Genomic DNA, 13,021 nt, shown 5'->3' with positions numbered 1-13,021 from the left:
TAGAGACAGTCCCTACCCAACAGTGGGCTCACAGTCTAGAAGGGGGAGACACAGAACAAAACTAAACATACTAACAAAATCAAATAAATAGAATAGATATTTACAAGTAAAATAAATAAACAAATAAAGTAATAAATATGTACAAGCATGTATACATATATACAGGTGCTGTGGGGAAGGGAAGGAGGTAAGATGCGGGGGATGGAGAGGGGAACGAGGGGGAGAGGAAGGAAGGGGCTCTCCATCCCCCCATCTTACCCCCTTCCCTTCCGCACAGCACCTGTATATATGGATATATGTTTGTACATATTTATTACTCTATTTATTTATCTTACTTGTACATATCTATTCTATTTATTTTATTTTGTTAGTATGTTTGGTTTTGTTCTCTGTCTCCCCCTTCTAGACTGTGAGCCCGCTGTTGGGTAGTGACCGTCTCTATCTGTTGCCAACTTGGACTTACCAAGCGCTTAGTCCAGTGCTCTGCACACAGTAAACTCTCAATAAATACGATTGATTGATTGAATGATTGATTGATTGATTGATTGAATGAACCGGTCCCCAAGGCGAGCCGGGAGCCCCGCTCGGCCCCAGACCTCTGCCGCCCTCCTGTGGCCGAACGGCGCATCTGCAAGGGCGCTTCTTCCGCCCAGCCGCGCTTCCCGCCAAGAGGTTACTTTCATTCATTCAATCGTATTTATTGAGCGCTTACTGTGTGCAGAGCACTGTACTAAACGCTTGGGAAGCACTTCATCATAATCATAATCATAATAATGGCAGTTGTTAAGCGCTTACTATGTGCAAAGCACTGTTCTAAGCGCTGGGGGGATACAAGGTAATCAGGGAGAGCTCACCTCCTCCAGGAGGTTGTGGGTTCAAATTGAGACTCCGCCAATTGTCAGCTGTGGGACTTTGGGCAAGTCACTTCACTTCTCTGGGCCTCAGTTAACTCATCGGGAAAATGGGGATGAAGACTGTGAGCCCCACGTGGGACAACCTGATCACCTTGTAACCTCCCCAGCGCTTAGAACAGTGCTTTGCACACAATAATAATAATAATAACAATAATGGAATTTATTAAGCGCTTACTGTGTAGTAAGTGCTTAATAAATTCCATTATTATTATTATTATTATTATTATTATTATTATTATTATTATTATTATTATTATTCCCAGACTGAGACCCCTCCTTCCTCTCCTCCTCCTCCCCCTTCCCATCTCCCCGGCCTTACCTCCTTCCCCTCCCCACAGCACCTGTATCTATGTTTGTACATATTTATTACTCTATTTTACTTGCACATGTTTATTCTATTATTTTATTTTGTTAATATGTTTTGTTTTGTTGTCTGTCTCCCCCTTCTAGACTGTGAACCCGCTGTTGGGTAGGGACCGTCTCTATATGTTGCCCACTTGTACTTCCCAAGCGCTTAGTCCAGTGCTCTGCACACAGAAAGCGCTCAATAAATACAATTGAATGAATGACTGAAAGCAGGATTTGATGAATTCAAGAACCGCTTGCCTCCATGTAACAAAAATGCTCAGAGAGGCCTAGGCCATTCCAATAATAATAGCATGTATTAAGCGCTTACTATGTGCAAAGCACTGTTCTAAGCGCTTGGGAGGTTACAAGGTGATCAGGTTGTTCCACGGGGGGCTCACACTCTTCACCCCCCCATTTTACAGATGAGGTAACTGAGGCCCAGAGAAGTGAAGTACGTATTTAGTACTCTATTTTATTTGTACATATTTATTCTATTTATTATATTTTGTTAATATGTTTTGTTTTGTTCTCTGTCTCCCCCTTCTAGACTGTGAGCCCACTGTTGGGTAGGGACCGTCTGTATATGTTGCCAACTTACTTCTCAAGCGCTTAGTACAGTGCTCTGCACACGGTAAGTGCTCAATAAATACGATTGATTGATTGATATTTATTCTGTTCACTTTATTTTGTTAATATGTTTTGTTCTCTGTCTCCCCCTTCTAGACTGTGAGCCCACTGTTGGGTAGGGACCGTCTCTATCTGTTGCCAATTTGGACTTCCCAAGCGCTTAGTACAGTGCTCTGCACACAGTAAGAGCTCAATAAATACGATTGATTGGTTGATATTTATTCTGTTTATTTTATTTTGTTAATATGTTTTGTTCTCTGTCTCCCCCTTCTAGACTGTGAGCCCACTGTTGGGTAGGGACCGTCTCTACATGTTTCCAACTTGGACTTCCCAAGCGCTTAGTCCAGTGCTCTGCACACGGTGAGCGCTCAATAAATACGATTGAATGAAGTGACTTGCCCAAAGTCAACTTGTACTTCCCAAGCGCTTAGTCCAGTGGTCTGCACACGGTGAGCGCTCAATAAATACGATTGAATGAATAATAATAATAATGGCATTTATTAAGTGCTCACTATGAAGTGACTTGCCCAAAGTCAACTTGTACTTCCCAAGCGCTTAGTCCACTGCTCTGCACACAGTGAGCGCTCAATAAATACGATTGAATGAATAATAATGGCATTTATTAGGTGCTCACTATGAAGTGACTTGCCCAAAGTCAACTTGTACTTCCCAAGCGCTTAGTCCAGTGCTCTGCACACAGTAAGCACTCAATAAATACGATTGAATGAAGTGACTTGCCCAAAGTCACACAGCTGACAAGTGGGGGAGCGGGATTTGAACCCATGACTTCTGACTCCAAAGCCCGGGCTCTTTCCACGGAGCCACGCTGCTTCTCCGGTTGCCCCCGCTGCAGGCGTTTAGAACATAGTAAGCGCTTAACAAATACCATCATTATTATTCTTCTTCTTGGTTTCCTAATTTGTGTAATGTAGATGGGGTAAAGTCCGGCTACTTTTTGGCCCAACATAGTAAGCGCTTAACAAATACCATCATTATTATTATTCTTCTTGGTTTCCTAATTTGTGTAATGTAGATGGGGTAAAGTCCGGCTACTTTTTGGCCCAACATAGTAAGCGCTTAACAAATACCATCATTATTATTCTTCTTCTTGGTTTCCTAATTTGTGTAATGTAGATGGGGTAAAGTCCGGCTACTTTTTGGCCCAACATAGTAAGCGCTTAACAAATACCATCATTATTATTATTCTTCTTGGTTTCCTAATTTGTGTAATGTAGATGGGGTAAAGTCCGGCTACTTTTTGGCCCAACATAGTAAGCGCTTAACAAATACCATCATTATTATTATTCTTCTTGGTTTCCTAATTTGTGTAATGTAGATGGGGTAAAGTCCGGCTACTTTTTGGCCCAACATAGTAAGCGCTTAACAAATACCATCATTATTATTCTTCTTCTTGGTTTCCTAATTTGTGTAATGTAGATGGGGTAAAGTCCGGCTACTTTTTGACCCGAGGGCCAAAATATTTTTTAAAAAAAGGCCAACCCCTTGCCGTGCCATTGCGTTCGCAATGCCGTGACTCGGATTCGAACCGAGGTTGCTGCGGCCACAACGCAGAGTACTAACCACTATACGATCACGGCGAGCTACTGGGGAGATGCCACCAGGGTAGCTGCTGGACGCCACTTCTCACCTGCTCACCCCGCTGCGGCCTTCCCATTTTGATAGAGGAGTTTTCTTTCGATTAATCAATCAATCGTATTTATTGAGCGCTTACTATGTGCAGAGCACTGGACTAAGCGCTTGGGAAGTACAAGTTGGCAACAGAGACAGTCCCTACCCAACAGCGGGCTCACAGTCTAGAAGGGGGAGACAGAGAACAAAACCAAACATATTAACAAATAAAATAAATGGAATAAATATGTACAAATAAAATAAATAAATAGAGTAATAAATATTAAGAGCTTACTATGAGCCAAGCACTACGGTGGATACAAGCAAATCAGGTTGGACACAGGCTGTCATTCACTCAATCGTATTTATTGAGCGCTTACTATGTGCAGAGCACTGGACTAAGCGCTTGGGAAGTCCAAGTTGCCAACATTCACTCAATCGTATTTATTGAGCGCTTACTGTGTGCAGAGCACCGGACTAAGCGCTTGGGAAGTCCAAGTTAGCAACATTCACTCAATCGTATTTATTGAGCGCTTACTGTGTGCAGAGCACCGTACTAAGCGCTTGGGAAGTACAAGTAACTAGGCCCCCTCCTCCCCCTCCCCACAGCACCTGTATATATCATCATCATCATCATCATCAATCGTATTTATTGAGCGCTTACTATGTGCAGAGCACTGGACTAAGCGCTTGGGAAGTACAAATTGGCAACATCTAGAGACAGTCCCTACCCAACAGTGGGCTCACAGTCTAAAAGGGGAAGATGGAGAACAAAAGCAAACATACTAACAAAATAAAATAAATAGAATAGATATGTACAAGTAAAATAAATAAATAAATAAATAGAGTAATATATATGTTTGTACGGATTTATTACTCTATTTATTTTATTTGTACATATTTCACCTCCTCCAGGAGGCCTTCCCAGACTGAGCCCTTTCCTTCCTCTCCCCCTCGTCCCCCTCTCCATCCCCCCCATCTTACCTCCTTCCCTTCCCCACAGCACCTGTATATATGGGTTTGTACATATTTATTACTCTATTTATTTATTTATTTGACTTGTACATATCTATTCTATTTATTTTATTTTGTTAGTATGTTTGGTTTTGTTCTCCGTCTCCCCCTTTTAGACTGTGAGCCCACTGTTGGGTAGGGACCGTCTCTATATGTTGCCAACTTGTACTTCCCAAGCGCTTAGTACAGTGCTCTGCACACAGTAAGCGCTCAATAAATACGATTGATTGAAGTTGGCAACATTCACTCAATCGCATTTATTGAGCGCTTACTATGTGCTCATTCATTCTACCGTATTTAGTGAGCGCTTACTATTCATTCAATCTTAAGACTGTGAGCCCATTGTCGGGTAGGGACCATCTCTATATGTTGCCAACTTGGACTTCCCAAGCGCTTAGTACAGTGCTCTGTACACAGTAACCGCTCAATAAATACGATTGAGTGAATGACAGCCTGTCCAACCTGATTTGCTTGTATCCACCGTAGCGCTTGGCTCATAGTAAGCTCTTAATATTTATTACTCTATTTTATTTGTACATATTTATTCCATTTATTTTATTTGTTAATATGTTTTGTTTTGTTCTCTGTCTCCCCCTTCTAGACTTTGAGCCCACTGTTGGGTAGGGACTGTCTCTGTTGACAACTTGTACTTCCCAAGCGCTTAGTTCAGTGCTCTGCACACAGTAAGCGCTCAATAAATATGATTGATGATGATGATGATGAATAAATACGATTGAATGAATGACAGCCTGTGTCCAACCTGATTTGCTTGCATCCACCGTAGTGCTTGGCTCATAGTAAGCTCTTAATATTTATTACTCTATTTTATTTTTACTTATTTATTCTATTTATTGTATTTGTTAATATGTTTTGTTTTGTTCTCTGTCTCCCCCTTCTAGACTGTGAGCCCGCTGTTGGGTAGGGACTGTCTCTGTTGCAAACTTGTACTTCCCAAGCGCTTAGTCCAGTGCTCTGCACACAGTGAGCGCTCAATAAATACGATTGAATGAATGAATTTATTGAGTGCTTACTGTGCGCAGAGCACTGTACTGAGCACTTGGGAAGTCCAAGTTGGCAACATCTAGAGATGGTCCTTACCCAACAGTGGGCTCACAGTCTAGAAGGGGAAGACGGACAACAAAACAAATTAACAAAATAAAATAAATAGAATCGTAAATATATACGAGGAAAATAGAGTAATCAATCTGTAATCAATCTGTACAAATCAATCAATCAATCAATCAATCGTATTTATTGAGCGCTTACTGTGTGCAGAGCACTGTACTAAGCGCTTGGGAAGTACAAGTTGGCAACATATAGAGACAGTCCCTACCCAACAGTGGGCTCACAGTCTAAAAGGGGGAGACAAGAGAACAAAACCAAAAATACTAACAAAATAAAATATAGTAAGCGCTTAACAAATACCAAAAATAAAAAAGCAGGCCAAAGCCTATGATGAGGACTGTGAGCCCCCTCCGTGGGACAACCTGATCACCTTGTAACCTCCCCAGCGCTTAGAACAGTGCTTGGCACATAGTAAGCGCTTAACAAATACCAAAAATAGAAAAGATCAAAGCCTATGATGAAGACTGTGAGCCGCCCCTCGGTGGGACAACCTGATCACCTTGTAACCTCCCCAGTGGTTAGAACAGTGCTTGGCACATAGTAAGAGCTTAACAAATACCAAAAATAGAAAAGGAGATCAAAGCCTATGATGAAGACTGTGAGCCGCCCCTCCGTGGGAGAACCTGATCACCTTGTAACCTCCCCAGTGCTTAGAACAGTGCTTGGCAATCAACCAATCATATTTATTGAGCGCTTACTGTGTGCAGAGCACTGTACTAAGCGCTTGGGAAGTACAAGTTGGCAACATATACAGACAGTCCCTACCCTACAGTGGGCTCACAGTCTAAAAGGGGGAGACAGAGAACAAAACCAAACATACTAACAAAATAAAATATAGTAAGCGCTTAACAAATACCAAAATAGAAAAGTAGGCCAAAGCCTATGATGAAGACTTTGAGCCCCCTCCGTGGGACAAACTGATCACCTTGTAACCTCGCCAGTGGTTAGAACAGTGCTTGGCACATAGTAAGTGCTTAACAAATACCAAAAATAGAAAAGTAGGCCAAAGCCTATGATGAAGACTGTGAGCCGCCCCTCGGTGGGACAACCTGATCACCTTGTAACCTCCCCAGCGCTTAGAACAGGCTTGGCACGTAGTAAGCGCTTAACAAATATCAAAAATAGAAAAGTAGGTCAAAGCCTATGATGAAGACTGTGAGCCCCCCACCGTGGGACAACCTGATCACCTTGTAACCTCCCCAGTGCTTAGAACAGTGCTTGGCAATCAATCAATCATATTTATTGAGCGCTTACTGTGTGCAGAGCACTGTACTAAGCGCTTGGGAAGTACAAGTTGGCAACATATACAGACAGTCCCTACCCTACAGTGGGCTCACAGTCTAAAAGGGGGAGACAGAGAACAAAACCAAACATACTAACAAAATAAAATATAGTAAGCGCTTAACAAATACCAAAATAGAAAAGTAGGCCAAAGCCTATGATGAAGACTTTGAGCCCCCTCCGTGGGACAACCTGATCACCTTGTAACCTCCCCAGCGGTTAGAACAGTGCTTGGCACATAGTAAGTGCTTAACAAATACCAAAAATAGAAAAGTAGGCCAAAGCCTATGATGAAGACTGTGAGCCACCCCTCGGTGGGACAACCTGATCACCTTGTAACCTCCCCAGCGCTTAGAACAGGCTTGGCACGTAGTAAGCGCTTAACAAATATCAAAAATAGAAAAGTAGGTCAAAGCCTATGATGAAGACTGTGAGCCCCCCACCGTGGGACAACCTGATCACCTTGTAACCTCCCCAGTGCTTAGAACAGTGCTTGGCAATCAATCAATCATATTTATTGAGCGCTTACTATGTGCAGAGCACTGTACTAAGCGCTTGGGAAGTACAAGTTGGCAACATATAGAGACAGTCCCTACCCAACAGTGGGCTCACAGTCTAAAAGGGGGAGACAGAGAACAAAACCAAACATACTAACAAAATAAAATATAGTAAGCGCTTAACAAATACCAAAAATAGAAAAGTAGGCCAAAGCCTACGATGCAGACTGTGAGCCCCCCACCGTGGGACAACCTGATCACCTTGTAACCTCCCCAGCGCTTAGAAAAGTCCTTGGCACATAGTAAGCGCTTAACAAATACCAAAAATAGAAAAGTAGGCCAAAGCCTATGATGAAGACTGTGAGCCCCCCGTGGGACAACCTGATCACCTTGTAACCTCCCCAGCGTTTAGAAAAGTGCTTGGCACATAGTAAGCGCTTAACAAATACCAAAAATAGAAAAGTAGGCCAAAGCTTATGATGAAGACTGTGAGCCGCTCCTCCGTGGGACAACCTGATCACCTTGTAACCTCCCCAGTGCTTAGAAAAGTCCTTGGCACATAGTAAGCGCTTAACAAATACCAAAAATAGAAAAGTAGGCCAAAGCCTATGATGAAGACTGTGAGCCGCCCCTCGGTGTGACAACCTGATCACCTTGTAACCTCCCCAGCGCTTAGAACAGTGCTTGGCACCTAGTAAGCGCTTAACAAATACCCAAAATAGAAAAGCAGGCCAAAGCTTATGATGAAGACTGTGAACCGCCTCTCGGTGGGACAACCTGATCACCTTGTAACTTCCCCAGCGCTTAGAACAGTGCTTGGCACATAGTAAGCGCTTAACAAATACCAAAAATAGAAAAGTAGGCCAAAGCCTATGATGAAGACTGTGAGCCCCCCACCGTGGGACAACCTATCACCTTGTAACCTCCCCAGCGCTTAGAACAGTGCTTGGCACCTAGTAAGCGCTTAACAAATACCAAAAATAGAAAAGTAGGCCAAAGCTTATGATGAAGACTGTGAGCCGCTCCTCCGTGGGACAACCTGATCACCTTGTAACCTCCCCAGCGCTTAGAGCAGTGCTTGGCACGTAGTAAGCGCTTAACAAATATCAGAAATAGAAAAATAGGCCAAAGCCTATGATATAATCGGTGAAACTCGGAGGGGCGGAGCCGAGAACAGAGAAGAAAGCGCGGGAGGAGCGTAGGAAACACCGCCCCAGTAGCTCGCCGTGATCGTATAGTGGTTAGTACTCTGCGTTGTGGCCGCAGCAACCTCGGTTCGAATCCGAGTCACGGCATTGCGAACGCAATGGCACGGCAAGGGGCTTTCTTTTTATACGTCCAATACACTCGGAAAGCCGACAGCGGTCTGGACGCCCAGGGATCCTCCTCGGGAATTCATTCGTTCATTCATTCAATCGTATTTATTGAGCGCTTACTGTTGTGCCCCTGTCCTTCTCGCCCGACCCCAAATCTCTCCGTTTGCCAGAGGCTATATATATGTTTGTGTGTATTTATTATTCTATTTATTTGTTTTATTTGTACACATTTATTCTATTCATTTTATTTTGTTGATATGTTTTGTTTTGTTCTCTGTCTCCCCTCCTAGACTGTGAGCCCGCTGGTGGGTAGGGACCGTCCCTCTATGTTGCCAACTTTGACTTCCCAAGCGCTTAGTCCAGTGCTCTGCACACAGCAAGCGCTCAATAATTACGATTGAATGAATGCACACAGCAAGCGCTCAATAAATACGATTGAATGAATGAATGAAAAGTGAGCCCGCTGTTGGGTAGGGACCGTCTCTCTATTTTTCCAACTTGGACTCCCCAAGCGCTTAGTCCAGTGCTCTGCACACAGTAAGCGCTCAATAAATATGATTGAATGAATGAATGCACACAGAAAGTGCTCAATAAATACGATTGAATGAATGAATGAATGCACACAGCAAGCGCTCAATAAAGACGATCGAATGAATGAATGCACACAGCAAGCGCTCAATAAATACGATTGAATGAATGAATACATGTACACAGCAAGCGCTCAATAAATACGATCGAATGAATGAATGAATGCACACAGCAAGCGCTCAATAAAGACGATTGAATGAATGAATGCACACAGCAAGCGCTCAATAAATACGATTGAATGAATGAATGCATGCACACAGCAAGCGCTCAATAAATACGATTGAATGAATGAATGCATGCACACAGCAAGCGCTCAATAAATACGATTGAATGAGTGAATGAATGCACCCAGCAAGCGCTCAATAAATATGATTGAATGAGTGAATGAATGCACACAGCAAGCACTCAATAAATACGATTGAATGAATGAATGAATGAATGCACACAGCAAGCGCTCAATAAATACGATTGACTGAATGAATGAATGCACACAGGAAGCGCTCAATAAATACGATTGAATGAATGAATGCACACAGCAAGCGCTCAATAAATACGATTGAATGAATGAATGAATGCACACAGCAAGCGCTCAATAAATACGATTGAATGAATGAATGCACATAGAAAGCGCTCAATAAATACGATTGAATGTGTGAATGAATGAACGCACACAGCAAGCGCTCAATAAATACGATTGATTGAATGAATGAATGAATGCACACAGCAAGCGCTCAATAAATACGATTGAATGAATGAATACATGCACACAGCAAGCGCTCAATAAAGATGACTGAATGAATGAATGAATGCACTCAGCAAGCGCTCAATAAAGACGACTGAATGAATGAATGAATGCACACAGCAAGCGCTCAATATATACGATTGAATGAATGCATGCACACAGCAAGCGCTCAATAAATACGATTGAATGAATGAATGCACACAGCAAGCGCTCAATAAATATGATTGAATGAATGAATGCACATAGAAAGCACTCAATAAATACGATTGAATGAATACACACAGCAAGCGCTCAATAAATATGATTGAATGAATGAATGCACACAGCAAGCGCTCAATAAATACGATTGAATCAATGAATGAATGCACACAGCAAGAGCTCAATAAATATGATTGAATGAATGAATGCACACAGCAAGCACTCAATAAATACGATTGAATTAATGAATGAATGCACACAGCAAGCGCTCAATAAATACGATTGAATGAATGAATGCACACAGCAAGCGCTCAATAAATATGATCAAATGAATGAATGCACACAGCAAGCGCTCAATAAATACGATTGAATGAATGAATGCACACAGCAAGCACTCAATAAATATGATCGAATGAATGAATGAATGCACAGAAAGCGCTCAATAAATACGATTGAATGAATGAATGAAAAGTGAGCCCGCTGTTGAGTAGGGACCATCTATGTTGCCAACTTGGACTTCCCAAGCGCTTAGTCCAGTGTTCTGCACACAGCACGTGTGCAATAAATACGATTGAATGAATGAATGCACACAGCAAGCGCTCAATAAAGATGATTGAATGAATGAATGCACACAGCAAGCGCTCAATAAATACGATTGAACGAATGAATACATGCACACAGCATGCGCTCAATAAATACGATTGAATGAATGAATGAATGCACACAGCAAGCGCTCAATAAATACGACTGAATGAATGAATGCATGCACACAGCAAGCGCTCAATAAATACGATTGAATGAATGAATGAATGCACACAGCAAGCGTTCAATAAATACGATTGATTGAATGAATGAGTGAATGCACACAGGAAGCGCTCAATAAATACGATTGAATGAACGAATGAATGCACACAGCAAGCGCTCAATAAATACGATTGAATGAATGAATGAATGAATACACACAGCAAGCGCTCAATAAATACGATTGAATGAGTGAATGAATGAATGCACACAGCAAGCACTCAATAAATACGATTGAATGAGTGAATGAGTGAATGCACACAGCAAGCACTCAATAAATACGATTGATTGAATGAATGAATGAATGCACACAGCAAGCACTCAATAAATACGATTGATTGAATGAATGAATGAATGCACACAGCAAGCACTCAATAAATACGATTGATTGAATGAATGAATGAATGCACACAGCAAGCGCTCAATAAATGCGATTGAATGAATGAATGAAAAGTGAGCCCGCTGTTGGGTAGGGACCGTCTTTCTATGTTGCCAACTTGGACTTCCCAAGAGCTTAGTCCAGTGCTCTGCACACGGCAAGCGCTCAATAAATACGATTGAATGAGTGAATGCACACAGCAAGCGCTCAATAAATACGATCGAATGAATGAATGCATGCACGCAGCAAGCGCTCAATAAATACGATTGAACGAATGAATGAATGCATGCACACAGCAAGCGCTCAATAAATACGATTGAGTGAATGAATGAAAAGTGAGCCTGCTGTTGGGTAGGGACCGTCTCTCTATGTTGCCAACTTGGACTTCCCAGGCGCTTAGTCCAGTGCTCTGCACACAGCAAGCGCTCAATAAATACGATTGAATGAATGAATAAATGAATGCATGCATGCACACAGCAAGCGCTCAATAAATACAATCGAATGAATGAATGCATGCACACAGCAAGCGCTCAATAAATACGATTGAATGAATGCATGCACACAGCAAGCGCTCAATAAATACGATTGAACGAATGACTTTGCAGAGCCCAAGCCTAGCGCACACACTGCGCATGCGCCGTTCGAAGCCCTCCCCGCGCGCCTTGGCCCCGCCGGCGGTAACGGACGGGATGACGTCACCAGAAACCCCGCCTATAGGCGGAGCGGGATCAGGCCACGGCGCTGACTAACCAATCAGGCGCGGCGAGAGACAGAGAAGAGCGCTCGGGGCGGGGCGGCCTCGCACAGCCCCGGTAGCTCGCCGTGATCGTATAGTGGTTAGTACTCTGCGTTGTGGCCGCAGCAACCTCGGTTCGAATCCGAGTCACGGCATTGCGAACGCAATGGCACGGCAAGGGGCTTCTTTTTTTTTTCCTTTATTTTTCTCATTTTTGCCTTCTAAGATAAGGCCCAATTACCCCTCTGGGGTTTTGGAAATCCCCAACTATATCCATAGAGTCGCTAGGAATCGGAAACTACTCGACGGCACTAGACAATAATAATAAACTACTATTCATTCATTCAATCGTATTTATTCCCCCCCTCCATCCCCCCCATCTTACCTCCTTCCCTTCTCCACAGCACCTGGATATATGTATATATGTTTGTACATATTTATTACTTTATTTATTTATTTATTGCTTTATTTATTTATCTTACTTGTACATATTTTTCCCCCTCTCCATCCCCCCATCTTACCTCCTTCCCTTCCCCACAGCACCTGTGTATATGTATATATGTTTGAACATATTTATTACTCTTTTTATCTTACTTGTACATATTTTCCCCCCTCCATCCCCCATCTTACCCTCTTCCCTTCCCCACAGCACCTGTATATATGTATATATGTTTGTACATATTTATTACTCTATTTATTTATTTATTTATTTATCTATTTATTTATTTATTTATCTTGTGCATATTTTTCCCCCTCTCCATCCCCCTATCTTACCTCCTTCCCTTCCCCACAGCACCTGTATATATGTATATATGTTTGTCATATT

The 13,021-nt window shown here is 42.5% G+C and overlaps 3 non-coding genes across 3 annotated transcripts; 2 read left to right on the top strand and 1 right to left on the bottom strand.

Moving 5' to 3' along the window:
* Window positions 1-3,415: 3,415 nt before the first annotated feature.
* On the bottom strand, window positions 3,416-3,487 carry TRNAH-GUG. Its single transcript has one exon. It is a non-coding gene; the product is annotated as a tRNA-His (tRNA).
* A 5,171-nt stretch (window positions 3,488-8,658) lies between these two features.
* TRNAH-GUG lies at window positions 8,659-8,730 on the top strand. Its single transcript has one exon. It is a non-coding gene; the product is annotated as a tRNA-His (tRNA).
* A 3,548-nt stretch (window positions 8,731-12,278) lies between these two features.
* On the top strand, window positions 12,279-12,350 carry TRNAH-GUG. Its single transcript has one exon. It is a non-coding gene; the product is annotated as a tRNA-His (tRNA).
* Window positions 12,351-13,021: the final 671 nt, after the last annotated feature.

This window comes from Tachyglossus aculeatus, chromosome 8 (genome assembly GCF_015852505.1).
Source record: "Tachyglossus aculeatus isolate mTacAcu1 chromosome 8, mTacAcu1.pri, whole genome shotgun sequence".
NCBI classification, from domain to species: domain Eukaryota; kingdom Metazoa; phylum Chordata; class Mammalia; order Monotremata; family Tachyglossidae; genus Tachyglossus; species Tachyglossus aculeatus.
This window is presented reverse-complemented; position numbering and strand designations above follow the sequence as displayed.